At 39.8% G+C, this 20,902-nt stretch overlaps 17 non-coding genes across 17 annotated transcripts; all 17 read left to right on the top strand.

The window, feature by feature from the left end:
* The first annotated feature begins 1,008 nt into the window (after positions 1-1,008).
* On the top strand, positions 1,009-1,127 carry LOC140026857 (5S ribosomal RNA). Its single transcript, XR_011830810.1, has one exon. It is a non-coding gene; the product is annotated as a 5S ribosomal RNA (ribosomal RNA).
* A 1,122-nt stretch (positions 1,128-2,249) lies between these two features.
* LOC140026846 (5S ribosomal RNA) lies at positions 2,250-2,368 on the top strand. Its single transcript, XR_011830799.1, has one exon. It is a non-coding gene; the product is annotated as a 5S ribosomal RNA (ribosomal RNA).
* A 1,122-nt stretch (positions 2,369-3,490) lies between these two features.
* Positions 3,491-3,609, top strand: LOC140026835 (5S ribosomal RNA). The gene has a single exon (XR_011830788.1). It is a non-coding gene; the product is annotated as a 5S ribosomal RNA (ribosomal RNA).
* Positions 3,610-4,731: 1,122 nt separating this feature from the next.
* On the top strand, positions 4,732-4,850 carry LOC140026824 (5S ribosomal RNA). The gene has a single exon (XR_011830777.1). It is a non-coding gene; the product is annotated as a 5S ribosomal RNA (ribosomal RNA).
* A 1,122-nt stretch (positions 4,851-5,972) lies between these two features.
* LOC140026813 (5S ribosomal RNA) lies at positions 5,973-6,091 on the top strand. Its single transcript, XR_011830766.1, has one exon. It is a non-coding gene; the product is annotated as a 5S ribosomal RNA (ribosomal RNA).
* A 1,122-nt stretch (positions 6,092-7,213) lies between these two features.
* On the top strand, positions 7,214-7,332 carry LOC140026802 (5S ribosomal RNA). Its single transcript, XR_011830755.1, has one exon. It is a non-coding gene; the product is annotated as a 5S ribosomal RNA (ribosomal RNA).
* A 1,122-nt stretch (positions 7,333-8,454) lies between these two features.
* LOC140026790 (5S ribosomal RNA) lies at positions 8,455-8,573 on the top strand. The gene has a single exon (XR_011830743.1). It is a non-coding gene; the product is annotated as a 5S ribosomal RNA (ribosomal RNA).
* Positions 8,574-9,695: 1,122 nt separating this feature from the next.
* Positions 9,696-9,814, top strand: LOC140026779 (5S ribosomal RNA). Its single transcript, XR_011830732.1, has one exon. It is a non-coding gene; the product is annotated as a 5S ribosomal RNA (ribosomal RNA).
* A 1,122-nt stretch (positions 9,815-10,936) lies between these two features.
* Positions 10,937-11,055, top strand: LOC140026768 (5S ribosomal RNA). Its single transcript, XR_011830721.1, has one exon. It is a non-coding gene; the product is annotated as a 5S ribosomal RNA (ribosomal RNA).
* Positions 11,056-12,177: 1,122 nt separating this feature from the next.
* On the top strand, positions 12,178-12,296 carry LOC140026757 (5S ribosomal RNA). The gene has a single exon (XR_011830710.1). It is a non-coding gene; the product is annotated as a 5S ribosomal RNA (ribosomal RNA).
* Positions 12,297-13,418: 1,122 nt separating this feature from the next.
* LOC140026746 (5S ribosomal RNA) lies at positions 13,419-13,537 on the top strand. Its single transcript, XR_011830699.1, has one exon. It is a non-coding gene; the product is annotated as a 5S ribosomal RNA (ribosomal RNA).
* Positions 13,538-14,659: 1,122 nt separating this feature from the next.
* Positions 14,660-14,778, top strand: LOC140026734 (5S ribosomal RNA). The gene has a single exon (XR_011830687.1). It is a non-coding gene; the product is annotated as a 5S ribosomal RNA (ribosomal RNA).
* Positions 14,779-15,900: 1,122 nt separating this feature from the next.
* On the top strand, positions 15,901-16,019 carry LOC140026723 (5S ribosomal RNA). The gene has a single exon (XR_011830676.1). It is a non-coding gene; the product is annotated as a 5S ribosomal RNA (ribosomal RNA).
* A 1,122-nt stretch (positions 16,020-17,141) lies between these two features.
* On the top strand, positions 17,142-17,260 carry LOC140026712 (5S ribosomal RNA). Its single transcript, XR_011830665.1, has one exon. It is a non-coding gene; the product is annotated as a 5S ribosomal RNA (ribosomal RNA).
* Positions 17,261-18,382: 1,122 nt separating this feature from the next.
* On the top strand, positions 18,383-18,501 carry LOC140026701 (5S ribosomal RNA). The gene has a single exon (XR_011830653.1). It is a non-coding gene; the product is annotated as a 5S ribosomal RNA (ribosomal RNA).
* A 532-nt stretch (positions 18,502-19,033) lies between these two features.
* LOC140026690 (5S ribosomal RNA) lies at positions 19,034-19,152 on the top strand. Its single transcript, XR_011830640.1, has one exon. It is a non-coding gene; the product is annotated as a 5S ribosomal RNA (ribosomal RNA).
* A 1,122-nt stretch (positions 19,153-20,274) lies between these two features.
* LOC140026678 (5S ribosomal RNA) lies at positions 20,275-20,393 on the top strand. Its single transcript, XR_011830626.1, has one exon. It is a non-coding gene; the product is annotated as a 5S ribosomal RNA (ribosomal RNA).
* Positions 20,394-20,902: the final 509 nt, after the last annotated feature.

The following is a 20,902-nucleotide window of genomic DNA, read 5'->3' as shown; positions in this document are numbered from 1 at the left end:
CTGAAGGCGCGAGACAAATCAGGAACGGTACGGCTCGATCAAAGCCCGGATCGTCGCTCAAATTTGTCGGCGCAAATGTATCACCGCAACTAGGGGTGGCAATTTTCGACACGACACGAACCTAACACGAAATTAATGGGTTTGGGTTGAGGTTTCGGGAATTCGGGTCAGAATCGGGTTGGACCCGATGAACCCGAAAAGAAAACCGGTCGATTTCGGGTCAACCCGTGGTGACCTGATATGACCCGATATGACCCGTTTACGAATTAAAAATAATTTAATAAACATAAAAATAATTTTATCTAACTAAACTAAGTTATTCTTTTTTTCAAAGGCATTAATTACTTAATCCTAAACGAATTTATTTAATTTGTGTGAAGTTGAAATTATTATACTTGGACAAATAATATATTATATTATTTTTCACTTTTGTATTGTTTTAATTTATTTTATATTTTGCTTGGGATAAAACACTTTTACGGTGTTTAATTTATTTTAGATTTGATTTGGAATCATTTATTTAAATTTTTATTACTTGATTATGTAATTAGTTTTGTGAGAAATTGATTTTATTAGAAATTACAGTGATAAATTAATAAATTAAAATTAAGTTTCGGGTCATTTCGGGTCGACCCGCCGCCCCGTAAACCTGAAATTTTCGGGTCCGGGTCAGCATACCTGACCCGTCACGGGTTGGCGGGTCGGGGTTCGGGTCAACAGATTTTCTGGCGGGTCTGTTGACCCGAACCCGACCCGCCAACCTGATTTGGACCCGAATTGCCACCCCTAACTGCAAGCGTGAAGGATTGATTTCATGATAATTTAGAGTTGCGGGATGAGGGAAAAAAACAGGGTGCAAATCAATAACAAAAAAATATATAAAGTAAATAAATAAAAGGATAAGAGGAAAATGCTTGAATTGACGCTTAAAATGAATTTCGGTCTAGAAAAGCCACACTGCTTCGCAGGACGGGGTAGTTTAAAAGAATAACGCGAAAGGAACATGGCGGGTGCGATCATACCAGCACTAATGCACCGGATCCCATCAGAACTCCGAAGTTAAGCGTGCTTGGGCGAGAGTAGTACTAGGATGGGTGACCCCCTGGGAAGTCCTCGTGTTGCACCCCTCTCTTTTTTGTTTCGAAATCCAAATTTCCTATTCGTTCTTTATCCTGTAGTAATTTAGCTCCGTCGGAACGATTGCTTAATATTTTGCTTCTTGTCGAAGCGTGAAGGAGGATCTGAAGGCGCGAGACAAATCAGGAACGGTACGGCTCGATCAAAGCCCGGATCGTCGCTCAAATTTGTCGGCGCAAATGTATCACCGCAACTAGGGGTGGCAATTTTCGACACGACACGAACCTAACACGAAATTAATGGGTTTGGGTTGAGGTTTCGGGAATTCGGGTCAGAATCGGGTTGGACCCGATGAACCCGAAAAGAAAACCGGTCGATTTCGGGTCAACCCGTGGTGACCTGATATGACCCGATATGACCCGTTTACGAATTAAAAATAATTTAATAAACATAAAAATAATTTTATCTAACTAAACTAAGTTATTCTTTTTTTCAAAGGCATTAATTACTTAATCCTAAACGAATTTATTTAATTTGTGTGAAGTTGAAATTATTATACTTGGACAAATAATATATTATATTATTTTTCACTTTTGTATTGTTTTAATTTATTTTATATTTTGCTTGGGATAAAACACTTTTACGGTGTTTAATTTATTTTAGATTTGATTTGGAATCATTTATTTAAATTTTTATTACTTGATTATGTAATTAGTTTTGTGAGAAATTGATTTTATTAGAAATTACAGTGATAAATTAATAAATTAAAATTAAGTTTCGGGTCATTTCGGGTCGACCCGCCGCCCCGTAAACCTGAAATTTTCGGGTCCGGGTCAGCATACCTGACCCGTCACGGGTTGGCGGGTCGGGGTTCGGGTCAACAGATTTTCTGGCGGGTCTGTTGACCCGAACCCGACCCGCCAACCTGATTTGGACCCGAATTGCCACCCCTAACTGCAAGCGTGAAGGATTGATTTCATGATAATTTAGAGTTGCGGGATGAGGGAAAAAAACAGGGTGCAAATCAATAACAAAAAAATATATAAAGTAAATAAATAAAAGGATAAGAGGAAAATGCTTGAATTGACGCTTAAAATGAATTTCGGTCTAGAAAAGCCACACTGCTTCGCAGGACGGGGTAGTTTAAAAGAATAACGCGAAAGGAACATGGCGGGTGCGATCATACCAGCACTAATGCACCGGATCCCATCAGAACTCCGAAGTTAAGCGTGCTTGGGCGAGAGTAGTACTAGGATGGGTGACCCCCTGGGAAGTCCTCGTGTTGCACCCCTCTCTTTTTTGTTTCGAAATCCAAATTTCCTATTCGTTCTTTATCCTGTAGTAATTTAGCTCCGTCGGAACGATTGCTTAATATTTTGCTTCTTGTCGAAGCGTGAAGGAGGATCTGAAGGCGCGAGACAAATCAGGAACGGTACGGCTCGATCAAAGCCCGGATCGTCGCTCAAATTTGTCGGCGCAAATGTATCACCGCAACTAGGGGTGGCAATTTTCGACACGACACGAACCTAACACGAAATTAATGGGTTTGGGTTGAGGTTTCGGGAATTCGGGTCAGAATCGGGTTGGACCCGATGAACCCGAAAAGAAAACCGGTCGATTTCGGGTCAACCCGTGGTGACCTGATATGACCCGATATGACCCGTTTACGAATTAAAAATAATTTAATAAACATAAAAATAATTTTATCTAACTAAACTAAGTTATTCTTTTTTTCAAAGGCATTAATTACTTAATCCTAAACGAATTTATTTAATTTGTGTGAAGTTGAAATTATTATACTTGGACAAATAATATATTATATTATTTTTCACTTTTGTATTGTTTTAATTTATTTTATATTTTGCTTGGGATAAAACACTTTTACGGTGTTTAATTTATTTTAGATTTGATTTGGAATCATTTATTTAAATTTTTATTACTTGATTATGTAATTAGTTTTGTGAGAAATTGATTTTATTAGAAATTACAGTGATAAATTAATAAATTAAAATTAAGTTTCGGGTCATTTCGGGTCGACCCGCCGCCCCGTAAACCTGAAATTTTCGGGTCCGGGTCAGCATACCTGACCCGTCACGGGTTGGCGGGTCGGGGTTCGGGTCAACAGATTTTCTGGCGGGTCTGTTGACCCGAACCCGACCCGCCAACCTGATTTGGACCCGAATTGCCACCCCTAACTGCAAGCGTGAAGGATTGATTTCATGATAATTTAGAGTTGCGGGATGAGGGAAAAAAACAGGGTGCAAATCAATAACAAAAAAATATATAAAGTAAATAAATAAAAGGATAAGAGGAAAATGCTTGAATTGACGCTTAAAATGAATTTCGGTCTAGAAAAGCCACACTGCTTCGCAGGACGGGGTAGTTTAAAAGAATAACGCGAAAGGAACATGGCGGGTGCGATCATACCAGCACTAATGCACCGGATCCCATCAGAACTCCGAAGTTAAGCGTGCTTGGGCGAGAGTAGTACTAGGATGGGTGACCCCCTGGGAAGTCCTCGTGTTGCACCCCTCTCTTTTTTGTTTCGAAATCCAAATTTCCTATTCGTTCTTTATCCTGTAGTAATTTAGCTCCGTCGGAACGATTGCTTAATATTTTGCTTCTTGTCGAAGCGTGAAGGAGGATCTGAAGGCGCGAGACAAATCAGGAACGGTACGGCTCGATCAAAGCCCGGATCGTCGCTCAAATTTGTCGGCGCAAATGTATCACCGCAACTAGGGGTGGCAATTTTCGACACGACACGAACCTAACACGAAATTAATGGGTTTGGGTTGAGGTTTCGGGAATTCGGGTCAGAATCGGGTTGGACCCGATGAACCCGAAAAGAAAACCGGTCGATTTCGGGTCAACCCGTGGTGACCTGATATGACCCGATATGACCCGTTTACGAATTAAAAATAATTTAATAAACATAAAAATAATTTTATCTAACTAAACTAAGTTATTCTTTTTTTCAAAGGCATTAATTACTTAATCCTAAACGAATTTATTTAATTTGTGTGAAGTTGAAATTATTATACTTGGACAAATAATATATTATATTATTTTTCACTTTTGTATTGTTTTAATTTATTTTATATTTTGCTTGGGATAAAACACTTTTACGGTGTTTAATTTATTTTAGATTTGATTTGGAATCATTTATTTAAATTTTTATTACTTGATTATGTAATTAGTTTTGTGAGAAATTGATTTTATTAGAAATTACAGTGATAAATTAATAAATTAAAATTAAGTTTCGGGTCATTTCGGGTCGACCCGCCGCCCCGTAAACCTGAAATTTTCGGGTCCGGGTCAGCATACCTGACCCGTCACGGGTTGGCGGGTCGGGGTTCGGGTCAACAGATTTTCTGGCGGGTCTGTTGACCCGAACCCGACCCGCCAACCTGATTTGGACCCGAATTGCCACCCCTAACTGCAAGCGTGAAGGATTGATTTCATGATAATTTAGAGTTGCGGGATGAGGGAAAAAAACAGGGTGCAAATCAATAACAAAAAAATATATAAAGTAAATAAATAAAAGGATAAGAGGAAAATGCTTGAATTGACGCTTAAAATGAATTTCGGTCTAGAAAAGCCACACTGCTTCGCAGGACGGGGTAGTTTAAAAGAATAACGCGAAAGGAACATGGCGGGTGCGATCATACCAGCACTAATGCACCGGATCCCATCAGAACTCCGAAGTTAAGCGTGCTTGGGCGAGAGTAGTACTAGGATGGGTGACCCCCTGGGAAGTCCTCGTGTTGCACCCCTCTCTTTTTTGTTTCGAAATCCAAATTTCCTATTCGTTCTTTATCCTGTAGTAATTTAGCTCCGTCGGAACGATTGCTTAATATTTTGCTTCTTGTCGAAGCGTGAAGGAGGATCTGAAGGCGCGAGACAAATCAGGAACGGTACGGCTCGATCAAAGCCCGGATCGTCGCTCAAATTTGTCGGCGCAAATGTATCACCGCAACTAGGGGTGGCAATTTTCGACACGACACGAACCTAACACGAAATTAATGGGTTTGGGTTGAGGTTTCGGGAATTCGGGTCAGAATCGGGTTGGACCCGATGAACCCGAAAAGAAAACCGGTCGATTTCGGGTCAACCCGTGGTGACCTGATATGACCCGATATGACCCGTTTACGAATTAAAAATAATTTAATAAACATAAAAATAATTTTATCTAACTAAACTAAGTTATTCTTTTTTTCAAAGGCATTAATTACTTAATCCTAAACGAATTTATTTAATTTGTGTGAAGTTGAAATTATTATACTTGGACAAATAATATATTATATTATTTTTCACTTTTGTATTGTTTTAATTTATTTTATATTTTGCTTGGGATAAAACACTTTTACGGTGTTTAATTTATTTTAGATTTGATTTGGAATCATTTATTTAAATTTTTATTACTTGATTATGTAATTAGTTTTGTGAGAAATTGATTTTATTAGAAATTACAGTGATAAATTAATAAATTAAAATTAAGTTTCGGGTCATTTCGGGTCGACCCGCCGCCCCGTAAACCTGAAATTTTCGGGTCCGGGTCAGCATACCTGACCCGTCACGGGTTGGCGGGTCGGGGTTCGGGTCAACAGATTTTCTGGCGGGTCTGTTGACCCGAACCCGACCCGCCAACCTGATTTGGACCCGAATTGCCACCCCTAACTGCAAGCGTGAAGGATTGATTTCATGATAATTTAGAGTTGCGGGATGAGGGAAAAAAACAGGGTGCAAATCAATAACAAAAAAATATATAAAGTAAATAAATAAAAGGATAAGAGGAAAATGCTTGAATTGACGCTTAAAATGAATTTCGGTCTAGAAAAGCCACACTGCTTCGCAGGACGGGGTAGTTTAAAAGAATAACGCGAAAGGAACATGGCGGGTGCGATCATACCAGCACTAATGCACCGGATCCCATCAGAACTCCGAAGTTAAGCGTGCTTGGGCGAGAGTAGTACTAGGATGGGTGACCCCCTGGGAAGTCCTCGTGTTGCACCCCTCTCTTTTTTGTTTCGAAATCCAAATTTCCTATTCGTTCTTTATCCTGTAGTAATTTAGCTCCGTCGGAACGATTGCTTAATATTTTGCTTCTTGTCGAAGCGTGAAGGAGGATCTGAAGGCGCGAGACAAATCAGGAACGGTACGGCTCGATCAAAGCCCGGATCGTCGCTCAAATTTGTCGGCGCAAATGTATCACCGCAACTAGGGGTGGCAATTTTCGACACGACACGAACCTAACACGAAATTAATGGGTTTGGGTTGAGGTTTCGGGAATTCGGGTCAGAATCGGGTTGGACCCGATGAACCCGAAAAGAAAACCGGTCGATTTCGGGTCAACCCGTGGTGACCTGATATGACCCGATATGACCCGTTTACGAATTAAAAATAATTTAATAAACATAAAAATAATTTTATCTAACTAAACTAAGTTATTCTTTTTTTCAAAGGCATTAATTACTTAATCCTAAACGAATTTATTTAATTTGTGTGAAGTTGAAATTATTATACTTGGACAAATAATATATTATATTATTTTTCACTTTTGTATTGTTTTAATTTATTTTATATTTTGCTTGGGATAAAACACTTTTACGGTGTTTAATTTATTTTAGATTTGATTTGGAATCATTTATTTAAATTTTTATTACTTGATTATGTAATTAGTTTTGTGAGAAATTGATTTTATTAGAAATTACAGTGATAAATTAATAAATTAAAATTAAGTTTCGGGTCATTTCGGGTCGACCCGCCGCCCCGTAAACCTGAAATTTTCGGGTCCGGGTCAGCATACCTGACCCGTCACGGGTTGGCGGGTCGGGGTTCGGGTCAACAGATTTTCTGGCGGGTCTGTTGACCCGAACCCGACCCGCCAACCTGATTTGGACCCGAATTGCCACCCCTAACTGCAAGCGTGAAGGATTGATTTCATGATAATTTAGAGTTGCGGGATGAGGGAAAAAAACAGGGTGCAAATCAATAACAAAAAAATATATAAAGTAAATAAATAAAAGGATAAGAGGAAAATGCTTGAATTGACGCTTAAAATGAATTTCGGTCTAGAAAAGCCACACTGCTTCGCAGGACGGGGTAGTTTAAAAGAATAACGCGAAAGGAACATGGCGGGTGCGATCATACCAGCACTAATGCACCGGATCCCATCAGAACTCCGAAGTTAAGCGTGCTTGGGCGAGAGTAGTACTAGGATGGGTGACCCCCTGGGAAGTCCTCGTGTTGCACCCCTCTCTTTTTTGTTTCGAAATCCAAATTTCCTATTCGTTCTTTATCCTGTAGTAATTTAGCTCCGTCGGAACGATTGCTTAATATTTTGCTTCTTGTCGAAGCGTGAAGGAGGATCTGAAGGCGCGAGACAAATCAGGAACGGTACGGCTCGATCAAAGCCCGGATCGTCGCTCAAATTTGTCGGCGCAAATGTATCACCGCAACTAGGGGTGGCAATTTTCGACACGACACGAACCTAACACGAAATTAATGGGTTTGGGTTGAGGTTTCGGGAATTCGGGTCAGAATCGGGTTGGACCCGATGAACCCGAAAAGAAAACCGGTCGATTTCGGGTCAACCCGTGGTGACCTGATATGACCCGATATGACCCGTTTACGAATTAAAAATAATTTAATAAACATAAAAATAATTTTATCTAACTAAACTAAGTTATTCTTTTTTTCAAAGGCATTAATTACTTAATCCTAAACGAATTTATTTAATTTGTGTGAAGTTGAAATTATTATACTTGGACAAATAATATATTATATTATTTTTCACTTTTGTATTGTTTTAATTTATTTTATATTTTGCTTGGGATAAAACACTTTTACGGTGTTTAATTTATTTTAGATTTGATTTGGAATCATTTATTTAAATTTTTATTACTTGATTATGTAATTAGTTTTGTGAGAAATTGATTTTATTAGAAATTACAGTGATAAATTAATAAATTAAAATTAAGTTTCGGGTCATTTCGGGTCGACCCGCCGCCCCGTAAACCTGAAATTTTCGGGTCCGGGTCAGCATACCTGACCCGTCACGGGTTGGCGGGTCGGGGTTCGGGTCAACAGATTTTCTGGCGGGTCTGTTGACCCGAACCCGACCCGCCAACCTGATTTGGACCCGAATTGCCACCCCTAACTGCAAGCGTGAAGGATTGATTTCATGATAATTTAGAGTTGCGGGATGAGGGAAAAAAACAGGGTGCAAATCAATAACAAAAAAATATATAAAGTAAATAAATAAAAGGATAAGAGGAAAATGCTTGAATTGACGCTTAAAATGAATTTCGGTCTAGAAAAGCCACACTGCTTCGCAGGACGGGGTAGTTTAAAAGAATAACGCGAAAGGAACATGGCGGGTGCGATCATACCAGCACTAATGCACCGGATCCCATCAGAACTCCGAAGTTAAGCGTGCTTGGGCGAGAGTAGTACTAGGATGGGTGACCCCCTGGGAAGTCCTCGTGTTGCACCCCTCTCTTTTTTGTTTCGAAATCCAAATTTCCTATTCGTTCTTTATCCTGTAGTAATTTAGCTCCGTCGGAACGATTGCTTAATATTTTGCTTCTTGTCGAAGCGTGAAGGAGGATCTGAAGGCGCGAGACAAATCAGGAACGGTACGGCTCGATCAAAGCCCGGATCGTCGCTCAAATTTGTCGGCGCAAATGTATCACCGCAACTAGGGGTGGCAATTTTCGACACGACACGAACCTAACACGAAATTAATGGGTTTGGGTTGAGGTTTCGGGAATTCGGGTCAGAATCGGGTTGGACCCGATGAACCCGAAAAGAAAACCGGTCGATTTCGGGTCAACCCGTGGTGACCTGATATGACCCGATATGACCCGTTTACGAATTAAAAATAATTTAATAAACATAAAAATAATTTTATCTAACTAAACTAAGTTATTCTTTTTTTCAAAGGCATTAATTACTTAATCCTAAACGAATTTATTTAATTTGTGTGAAGTTGAAATTATTATACTTGGACAAATAATATATTATATTATTTTTCACTTTTGTATTGTTTTAATTTATTTTATATTTTGCTTGGGATAAAACACTTTTACGGTGTTTAATTTATTTTAGATTTGATTTGGAATCATTTATTTAAATTTTTATTACTTGATTATGTAATTAGTTTTGTGAGAAATTGATTTTATTAGAAATTACAGTGATAAATTAATAAATTAAAATTAAGTTTCGGGTCATTTCGGGTCGACCCGCCGCCCCGTAAACCTGAAATTTTCGGGTCCGGGTCAGCATACCTGACCCGTCACGGGTTGGCGGGTCGGGGTTCGGGTCAACAGATTTTCTGGCGGGTCTGTTGACCCGAACCCGACCCGCCAACCTGATTTGGACCCGAATTGCCACCCCTAACTGCAAGCGTGAAGGATTGATTTCATGATAATTTAGAGTTGCGGGATGAGGGAAAAAAACAGGGTGCAAATCAATAACAAAAAAATATATAAAGTAAATAAATAAAAGGATAAGAGGAAAATGCTTGAATTGACGCTTAAAATGAATTTCGGTCTAGAAAAGCCACACTGCTTCGCAGGACGGGGTAGTTTAAAAGAATAACGCGAAAGGAACATGGCGGGTGCGATCATACCAGCACTAATGCACCGGATCCCATCAGAACTCCGAAGTTAAGCGTGCTTGGGCGAGAGTAGTACTAGGATGGGTGACCCCCTGGGAAGTCCTCGTGTTGCACCCCTCTCTTTTTTGTTTCGAAATCCAAATTTCCTATTCGTTCTTTATCCTGTAGTAATTTAGCTCCGTCGGAACGATTGCTTAATATTTTGCTTCTTGTCGAAGCGTGAAGGAGGATCTGAAGGCGCGAGACAAATCAGGAACGGTACGGCTCGATCAAAGCCCGGATCGTCGCTCAAATTTGTCGGCGCAAATGTATCACCGCAACTAGGGGTGGCAATTTTCGACACGACACGAACCTAACACGAAATTAATGGGTTTGGGTTGAGGTTTCGGGAATTCGGGTCAGAATCGGGTTGGACCCGATGAACCCGAAAAGAAAACCGGTCGATTTCGGGTCAACCCGTGGTGACCTGATATGACCCGATATGACCCGTTTACGAATTAAAAATAATTTAATAAACATAAAAATAATTTTATCTAACTAAACTAAGTTATTCTTTTTTTCAAAGGCATTAATTACTTAATCCTAAACGAATTTATTTAATTTGTGTGAAGTTGAAATTATTATACTTGGACAAATAATATATTATATTATTTTTCACTTTTGTATTGTTTTAATTTATTTTATATTTTGCTTGGGATAAAACACTTTTACGGTGTTTAATTTATTTTAGATTTGATTTGGAATCATTTATTTAAATTTTTATTACTTGATTATGTAATTAGTTTTGTGAGAAATTGATTTTATTAGAAATTACAGTGATAAATTAATAAATTAAAATTAAGTTTCGGGTCATTTCGGGTCGACCCGCCGCCCCGTAAACCTGAAATTTTCGGGTCCGGGTCAGCATACCTGACCCGTCACGGGTTGGCGGGTCGGGGTTCGGGTCAACAGATTTTCTGGCGGGTCTGTTGACCCGAACCCGACCCGCCAACCTGATTTGGACCCGAATTGCCACCCCTAACTGCAAGCGTGAAGGATTGATTTCATGATAATTTAGAGTTGCGGGATGAGGGAAAAAAACAGGGTGCAAATCAATAACAAAAAAATATATAAAGTAAATAAATAAAAGGATAAGAGGAAAATGCTTGAATTGACGCTTAAAATGAATTTCGGTCTAGAAAAGCCACACTGCTTCGCAGGACGGGGTAGTTTAAAAGAATAACGCGAAAGGAACATGGCGGGTGCGATCATACCAGCACTAATGCACCGGATCCCATCAGAACTCCGAAGTTAAGCGTGCTTGGGCGAGAGTAGTACTAGGATGGGTGACCCCCTGGGAAGTCCTCGTGTTGCACCCCTCTCTTTTTTGTTTCGAAATCCAAATTTCCTATTCGTTCTTTATCCTGTAGTAATTTAGCTCCGTCGGAACGATTGCTTAATATTTTGCTTCTTGTCGAAGCGTGAAGGAGGATCTGAAGGCGCGAGACAAATCAGGAACGGTACGGCTCGATCAAAGCCCGGATCGTCGCTCAAATTTGTCGGCGCAAATGTATCACCGCAACTAGGGGTGGCAATTTTCGACACGACACGAACCTAACACGAAATTAATGGGTTTGGGTTGAGGTTTCGGGAATTCGGGTCAGAATCGGGTTGGACCCGATGAACCCGAAAAGAAAACCGGTCGATTTCGGGTCAACCCGTGGTGACCTGATATGACCCGATATGACCCGTTTACGAATTAAAAATAATTTAATAAACATAAAAATAATTTTATCTAACTAAACTAAGTTATTCTTTTTTTCAAAGGCATTAATTACTTAATCCTAAACGAATTTATTTAATTTGTGTGAAGTTGAAATTATTATACTTGGACAAATAATATATTATATTATTTTTCACTTTTGTATTGTTTTAATTTATTTTATATTTTGCTTGGGATAAAACACTTTTACGGTGTTTAATTTATTTTAGATTTGATTTGGAATCATTTATTTAAATTTTTATTACTTGATTATGTAATTAGTTTTGTGAGAAATTGATTTTATTAGAAATTACAGTGATAAATTAATAAATTAAAATTAAGTTTCGGGTCATTTCGGGTCGACCCGCCGCCCCGTAAACCTGAAATTTTCGGGTCCGGGTCAGCATACCTGACCCGTCACGGGTTGGCGGGTCGGGGTTCGGGTCAACAGATTTTCTGGCGGGTCTGTTGACCCGAACCCGACCCGCCAACCTGATTTGGACCCGAATTGCCACCCCTAACTGCAAGCGTGAAGGATTGATTTCATGATAATTTAGAGTTGCGGGATGAGGGAAAAAAACAGGGTGCAAATCAATAACAAAAAAATATATAAAGTAAATAAATAAAAGGATAAGAGGAAAATGCTTGAATTGACGCTTAAAATGAATTTCGGTCTAGAAAAGCCACACTGCTTCGCAGGACGGGGTAGTTTAAAAGAATAACGCGAAAGGAACATGGCGGGTGCGATCATACCAGCACTAATGCACCGGATCCCATCAGAACTCCGAAGTTAAGCGTGCTTGGGCGAGAGTAGTACTAGGATGGGTGACCCCCTGGGAAGTCCTCGTGTTGCACCCCTCTCTTTTTTGTTTCGAAATCCAAATTTCCTATTCGTTCTTTATCCTGTAGTAATTTAGCTCCGTCGGAACGATTGCTTAATATTTTGCTTCTTGTCGAAGCGTGAAGGAGGATCTGAAGGCGCGAGACAAATCAGGAACGGTACGGCTCGATCAAAGCCCGGATCGTCGCTCAAATTTGTCGGCGCAAATGTATCACCGCAACTAGGGGTGGCAATTTTCGACACGACACGAACCTAACACGAAATTAATGGGTTTGGGTTGAGGTTTCGGGAATTCGGGTCAGAATCGGGTTGGACCCGATGAACCCGAAAAGAAAACCGGTCGATTTCGGGTCAACCCGTGGTGACCTGATATGACCCGATATGACCCGTTTACGAATTAAAAATAATTTAATAAACATAAAAATAATTTTATCTAACTAAACTAAGTTATTCTTTTTTTCAAAGGCATTAATTACTTAATCCTAAACGAATTTATTTAATTTGTGTGAAGTTGAAATTATTATACTTGGACAAATAATATATTATATTATTTTTCACTTTTGTATTGTTTTAATTTATTTTATATTTTGCTTGGGATAAAACACTTTTACGGTGTTTAATTTATTTTAGATTTGATTTGGAATCATTTATTTAAATTTTTATTACTTGATTATGTAATTAGTTTTGTGAGAAATTGATTTTATTAGAAATTACAGTGATAAATTAATAAATTAAAATTAAGTTTCGGGTCATTTCGGGTCGACCCGCCGCCCCGTAAACCTGAAATTTTCGGGTCCGGGTCAGCATACCTGACCCGTCACGGGTTGGCGGGTCGGGGTTCGGGTCAACAGATTTTCTGGCGGGTCTGTTGACCCGAACCCGACCCGCCAACCTGATTTGGACCCGAATTGCCACCCCTAACTGCAAGCGTGAAGGATTGATTTCATGATAATTTAGAGTTGCGGGATGAGGGAAAAAAACAGGGTGCAAATCAATAACAAAAAAATATATAAAGTAAATAAATAAAAGGATAAGAGGAAAATGCTTGAATTGACGCTTAAAATGAATTTCGGTCTAGAAAAGCCACACTGCTTCGCAGGACGGGGTAGTTTAAAAGAATAACGCGAAAGGAACATGGCGGGTGCGATCATACCAGCACTAATGCACCGGATCCCATCAGAACTCCGAAGTTAAGCGTGCTTGGGCGAGAGTAGTACTAGGATGGGTGACCCCCTGGGAAGTCCTCGTGTTGCACCCCTCTCTTTTTTGTTTCGAAATCCAAATTTCCTATTCGTTCTTTATCCTGTAGTAATTTAGCTCCGTCGGAACGATTGCTTAATATTTTGCTTCTTGTCGAAGCGTGAAGGAGGATCTGAAGGCGCGAGACAAATCAGGAACGGTACGGCTCGATCAAAGCCCGGATCGTCGCTCAAATTTGTCGGCGCAAATGTATCACCGCAACTAGGGGTGGCAATTTTCGACACGACACGAACCTAACACGAAATTAATGGGTTTGGGTTGAGGTTTCGGGAATTCGGGTCAGAATCGGGTTGGACCCGATGAACCCGAAAAGAAAACCGGTCGATTTCGGGTCAACCCGTGGTGACCTGATATGACCCGATATGACCCGTTTACGAATTAAAAATAATTTAATAAACATAAAAATAATTTTATCTAACTAAACTAAGTTATTCTTTTTTTCAAAGGCATTAATTACTTAATCCTAAACGAATTTATTTAATTTGTGTGAAGTTGAAATTATTATACTTGGACAAATAATATATTATATTATTTTTCACTTTTGTATTGTTTTAATTTATTTTATATTTTGCTTGGGATAAAACACTTTTACGGTGTTTAATTTATTTTAGATTTGATTTGGAATCATTTATTTAAATTTTTATTACTTGATTATGTAATTAGTTTTGTGAGAAATTGATTTTATTAGAAATTACAGTGATAAATTAATAAATTAAAATTAAGTTTCGGGTCATTTCGGGTCGACCCGCCGCCCCGTAAACCTGAAATTTTCGGGTCCGGGTCAGCATACCTGACCCGTCACGGGTTGGCGGGTCGGGGTTCGGGTCAACAGATTTTCTGGCGGGTCTGTTGACCCGAACCCGACCCGCCAACCTGATTTGGACCCGAATTGCCACCCCTAACTGCAAGCGTGAAGGATTGATTTCATGATAATTTAGAGTTGCGGGATGAGGGAAAAAAACAGGGTGCAAATCAATAACAAAAAAATATATAAAGTAAATAAATAAAAGGATAAGAGGAAAATGCTTGAATTGACGCTTAAAATGAATTTCGGTCTAGAAAAGCCACACTGCTTCGCAGGACGGGGTAGTTTAAAAGAATAACGCGAAAGGAACATGGCGGGTGCGATCATACCAGCACTAATGCACCGGATCCCATCAGAACTCCGAAGTTAAGCGTGCTTGGGCGAGAGTAGTACTAGGATGGGTGACCCCCTGGGAAGTCCTCGTGTTGCACCCCTCTCTTTTTTGTTTCGAAATCCAAATTTCCTATTCGTTCTTTATCCTGTAGTAATTTAGCTCCGTCGGAACGATTGCTTAATATTTTGCTTCTTGTCGAAGCGTGAAGGAGGATCTGAAGGCGCGAGACAAATCAGGAACGGTACGGCTCGATCAAAGCCCGGATCGTCGCTCAAATTTGTCGGCGCAAATGTATCACCGCAACTAGGGGTGGCAATTTTCGACACGACACGAACCTAACACGAAATTAATGGGTTTGGGTTGAGGTTTCGGGAATTCGGGTCAGAATCGGGTTGGACCCGATGAACCCGAAAAGAAAACCGGTCGATTTCGGGTCAACCCGTGGTGACCTGATATGACCCGATATGACCCGTTTACGAATTAAAAATAATTTAATAAACATAAAAATAATTTTATCTAACTAAACTAAGTTATTCTTTTTTTCAAAGGCATTAATTACTTAATCCTAAACGAATTTATTTAATTTGTGTGAAGTTGAAATTATTATACTTGGACAAATAATATATTATATTATTTTTCACTTTTGTATTGTTTTAATTTATTTTATATTTTGCTTGGGATAAAACACTTTTACGGTGTTTAATTTATTTTAGATTTGATTTGGAATCATTTATTTAAATTTTTATTACTTGATTATGTAATTAGTTTTGTGAGAAATTGATTTTATTAGAAATTACAGTGATAAATTAATAAATTAAAATTAAGTTTCGGGTCATTTCGGGTCGACCCGCCGCCCCGTAAACCTGAAATTTTCGGGTCCGGGTCAGCATACCTGACCCGTCACGGGTTGGCGGGTCGGGGTTCGGGTCAACAGATTTTCTGGCGGGTCTGTTGACCCGAACCCGACCCGCCAACCTGATTTGGACCCGAATTGCCACCCCTAACTGCAAGCGTGAAGGATTGATTTCATGATAATTTAGAGTTGCGGGATGAGGGAAAAAAACAGGGTGCAAATCAATAACAAAAAAATATATAAAGTAAATAAATAAAAGGATAAGAGGAAAATGCTTGAATTGACGCTTAAAATGAATTTCGGTCTAGAAAAGCCACACTGCTTCGCAGGACGGGGTAGTTTAAAAGAATAACGCGAAAGGAACATGGCGGGTGCGATCATACCAGCACTAATGCACCGGATCCCATCAGAACTCCGAAGTTAAGCGTGCTTGGGCGAGAGTAGTACTAGGATGGGTGACCCCCTGGGAAGTCCTCGTGTTGCACCCCTCTCTTTTTTGTTTCGAAATCCAAATTTCCTATTCGTTCTTTATCCTGTAGTAATTTAGCTCCGTCGGAACGATTGCTTAATATTTTGCTTCTTGTCGAAGCGTGAAGGAGGATCTGAAGGCGCGAGACAAATCAGGAACGGTACGGCTCGATCAAAGCCCGGATCGTCGCTCAAATTTGTCGGCGCAAATGTATCACCGCAACTAGGGGTGGCAATTTTCGACACGACACGAACCTAACACGAAATTAATGGGTTTGGGTTGAGGTTTCGGGAATTCGGGTCAGAATCGGGTTGGACCCGATGAACCCGAAAAGAAAACCGGTCGATTTCGGGTCAACCCGTGGTGACCTGATATGACCCGATATGACCCGTTTACGAATTAAAAATAATTTAATAAACATAAAAATAATTTTATCTAACTAAACTAAGTTATTCTTTTTTTCAAAGGCATTAATTACTTAATCCTAAACGAATTTATTTAATTTGTGTGAAGTTGAAATTATTATACTTGGACAAATAATATATTATATTATTTTTCACTTTTGTATTGTTTTAATTTATTTTATATTTTGCTTGGGATAAAACACTTTTACGGTGTTTAATTTATTTTAGATTTGATTTGGAATCATTTATTTAAATTTTTATTACTTGATTATGTAATTAGTTTTGTGAGAAATTGATTTTATTAGAAATTACAGTGATAAATTAATAAATTAAAATTAAGTTTCGGGTCATTTCGGGTCGACCCGCCGCCCCGTAAACCTGAAATTTTCGGGTCCGGGTCAGCATACCTGACCCGTCACGGGTTGGCGGGTCGGGGTTCGGGTCAACAGATTTTCTGGCGGGTCTGTTGACCCGAACCCGACCCGCCAACCTGATTTGGACCCGAATTGCCACCCCTAACTGCAAGCGTGAAGGATTGATTTCATGATAATTTAGAGTTGCGGGATGAGGGAAAAAAACAGGGTGCAAATCAATAACAAAAAAATATATAAAGTAAATAAATAAAAGGATAAGAGGAAAATGCTTGAATTGACGCTTAAAATGAATTTCGGTCTAGAAAAGCCACACTGCTTCGCAGGACGGGGTAGTTTAAAAGAATAACGCGAAAGGAACATGGCGGGTGCGATCATACCAGCACTAATGCACCGGATCCCATCAGAACTCCGAAGTTAAGCGTGCTTGGGCGAGAGTAGTACTAGGATGGGTGACCCCCTGGGAAGTCCTCGTGTTGCACCCCTCTCTTTTTTGTTTCGAAATCCAAATTTCCTATTCGTTCTTTATCCTGTAGTAATTTAGCTCCGTCGGAACGATTGCTTAATATTTTGCTTCTTGTCGAAGCGTGAAGGAGGATCTGAAGGCGCGAGACAAATCAGGAACGGTACGGCTCGATCAAAGCCCGGATCGTCGCTCAAATTTGTCGGCGCAAATGTATCACCGCAACTAGGGGTGGCAATTTTCGACACGACACGAACCTAACACGAAATTAATGGGTTTGGGTTGAGGTTTCGGGAATTCGGGTCAGAATCGGGTTGGACCCGATGAACCCGAAAAGAAAACCGGTCGATTTCGGGTCAACCCGTGGTGACCTGATATGACCCGATATGACCCGTTTACGAATTAAAAATAATTTAATAAACATAAAAATAATTTTATCTAACTAAACTAAGTTATTCTTTTTTTCAAAGGCATTAATTACTTAATCCTAAACGAATTTATTTAATTTGTGTGAAGTTGAAATTATTATACTTGGACAAATAATATATTATATTATTTTTCACTTTTGTATTGTTTTAATTTATTTTATATTTTGCTTGGGATAAAACACTTTTACGGTGTTTAATTTATTTTAGATTTGATTTGGAATCATTTATTTAAATTTTTATTACTTGATTATGTAATTAGTTTTGTGAGAAATTGATTTTATTAGAAATTACAGTGATAAATTAATAAATTAAAATTAAGTTTCGGGTCATTTCGGGTCGACCCGCCGCCCCGTAAACCTGAAATTTTCGGGTCCGGGTCAGCATACCTGACCCGTCACGGGTTGGCGGGTCGGGGTTCGGGTCAACAGATTTTCTGGCGGGTCTGTTGACCCGAACCCGACCCGCCAACCTGATTTGGACCCGAATTGCCACCCCTAACTGCAAGCGTGAAGGATTGATTTCATGATAATTTAGAGTTGCGGGATGAGGGAAAAAAACAGGGTGCAAATCAATAACAAAAAAATATATAAAGTAAATAAATAAAAGGATAAGAGGAAAATGCTTGAATTGACGCTTAAAATGAATTTCGGTCTAGAAAAGCCACACTGCTTCGCAGGACGGGGTAGTTTAAAAGAATAACGCGAAAGGAACATGGCGGGTGCGATCATACCAGCACTAATGCACCGGATCCCATCAGAACTCCGAAGTTAAGCGTGCTTGGGCGAGAGTAGTACTAGGATGGGTGACCCCCTGGGAAGTCCTCGTGTTGCACCCCTCTCTTTTTTGTTTCGAAATCCAAATTTCCTATTCGTTCTTTATCCTGTAGTAATTTAGCTCCGTCGGAACGATTGCTTAATATTTTGCTTCTTGTCGAAGCGTGAAGGAGGATCTGAAGGCGCGAGACAAATCAGGAACGGTACGGCTCGATCAAAGCCCGGATCGTCGCTCAAATTTGTCGGCGCAAATGGTCAGCATACCTGACCCGTCACGGGTTGGCGGGTCGGGGTTCGGGTCAACAGATTTTCTGGCGGGTCTGTTGACCCGAACCCGACCCGCCAACCTGATTTGGACCCGAATTGCCACCCCTAACTGCAAGCGTGAAGGATTGATTTCATGATAATTTAGAGTTGCGGGATGAGGGAAAAAAACAGGGTGCAAATCAATAACAAAAAAATATATAAAGTAAATAAATAAAAGGATAAGAGGAAAATGCTTGAATTGACGCTTAAAATGAATTTCGGTCTAGAAAAGCCACACTGCTTCGCAGGACGGGGTAGTTTAAAAGAATAACGCGAAAGGAACATGGCGGGTGCGATCATACCAGCACTAATGCACCGGATCCCATCAGAACTCCGAAGTTAAGCGTGCTTGGGCGAGAGTAGTACTAGGATGGGTGACCCCCTGGGAAGTCCTCGTGTTGCACCCCTCTCTTTTTTGTTTCGAAATCCAAATTTCCTATTCGTTCTTTATCCTGTAGTAATTTAGCTCCGTCGGAACGATTGCTTAATATTTTGCTTCTTGTCGAAGCGTGAAGGAGGATCTGAAGGCGCGAGACAAATCAGGAACGGTACGGCTCGATCAAAGCCCGGATCGTCGCTCAAATTTGTCGGCGCAAATGTATCACCGCAACTAGGGGTGGCAATTTTCGACACGACACGAACCTAACACGAAATTAATGGGTTTGGGTTGAGGTTTCGGGAATTCGGGTCAGAATCGGGTTGGACCCGATGAACCCGAAAAGAAAACCGGTCGATTTCGGGTCAACCCGTGGTGACCTGATATGACCCGATATGACCCGTTTACGAATTAAAAATAATTTAATAAACATAAAAATAATTTTATCTAACTAAACTAAGTTATTCTTTTTTTCAAAGGCATTAATTACTTAATCCTAAACGAATTTATTTAATTTGTGTGAAGTTGAAATTATTATACTTGGACAAATAATATATTATATTATTTTTCACTTTTGTATTGTTTTAATTTATTTTATATTTTGCTTGGGATAAAACACTTTTACGGTGTTTAATTTATTTTAGATTTGATTTGGAATCATTTATTTAAATTTTTATTACTTGATTATGTAATTAGTTTTGTGAGAAATTGATTTTATTAGAAATTACAGTGATAAATTAATAAATTAAAATTAAGTTTCGGGTCATTTCGGGTCGACCCGCCGCCCCGTAAACCTGAAATTTTCGGGTCCGGGTCAGCATACCTGACCCGTCACGGGTTGGCGGGTCGGGGTTCGGGTCAACAGATTTTCTGGCGGGTCTGTTGACCCGAACCCGACCCGCCAACCTGATTTGGACCCGAATTGCCACCCCTAACTGCAAGCGTGAAGGATTGATTTCATGATAATTTAGAGTTGCGGGATGAGGGAAAAAAACAGGGTGCAAATCAATAACAAAAAAATATATAAAGTAAATAAATAAAAGGATAAGAGGAAAATGCTTGAATTGACGCTTAAAATGAATTTCGGTCTAGAAAAGCCACACTGCTTCGCAGGACGGGGTAGTTTAAAAGAATAACGCGAAAGGAACATGGCGGGTGCGATCATACCAGCACTAATGCACCGGATCCCATCAGAACTCCGAAGTTAAGCGTGCTTGGGCGAGAGTAGTACTAGGATGGGTGACCCCCTGGGAAGTCCTCGTGTTGCACCCCTCTCTTTTTTGTTTCGAAATCCAAATTTCCTATTCGTTCTTTATCCTGTAGTAATTTAGCTCCGTCGGAACGATTGCTTAATATTTTGCTTCTTGTCGAAGCGTGAAGGAGGATCTGAAGGCGCGAGACAAATCAGGAACGGTACGGCTCGATCAAAGCCCGGATCGTCGCTCAAATTTGTCGGCGCAAATGTATCACCGCAACTAGGGGTGGCAATTTTCGACACGACACGAACCTAACACGAAATTAATGGGTTTGGGTTGAGGTTTCGGGAATTCGGGTCAGAATCGGGTTGGACCCGATGAACCCGAAAAGAAAACCGGTCGATTTCGGGTCAACCCGTGGTGACCTGATATGACCCGATATGACCCGTTTACGAATTAAAAATAATTTAATAAACATAAAAATAATTTTATCTAACTAAACTAAGTTATTCTTTTTTTCAAAGGCATTAATTACTTAATCCTAAACGAATTTATTTAATTTGTGTGAAGTTGAAATTATTATAC

Source organism: Coffea arabica, chromosome 11e (genome assembly GCF_036785885.1).
Source record: "Coffea arabica cultivar ET-39 chromosome 11e, Coffea Arabica ET-39 HiFi, whole genome shotgun sequence".
Classification (NCBI taxonomy): Eukaryota; Viridiplantae; Streptophyta; class Magnoliopsida; order Gentianales; family Rubiaceae; genus Coffea; species Coffea arabica.
The sequence above is the reverse complement of the archived record's forward strand: the minus strand, read 5'-3'. Positions and strand labels throughout refer to the sequence as shown.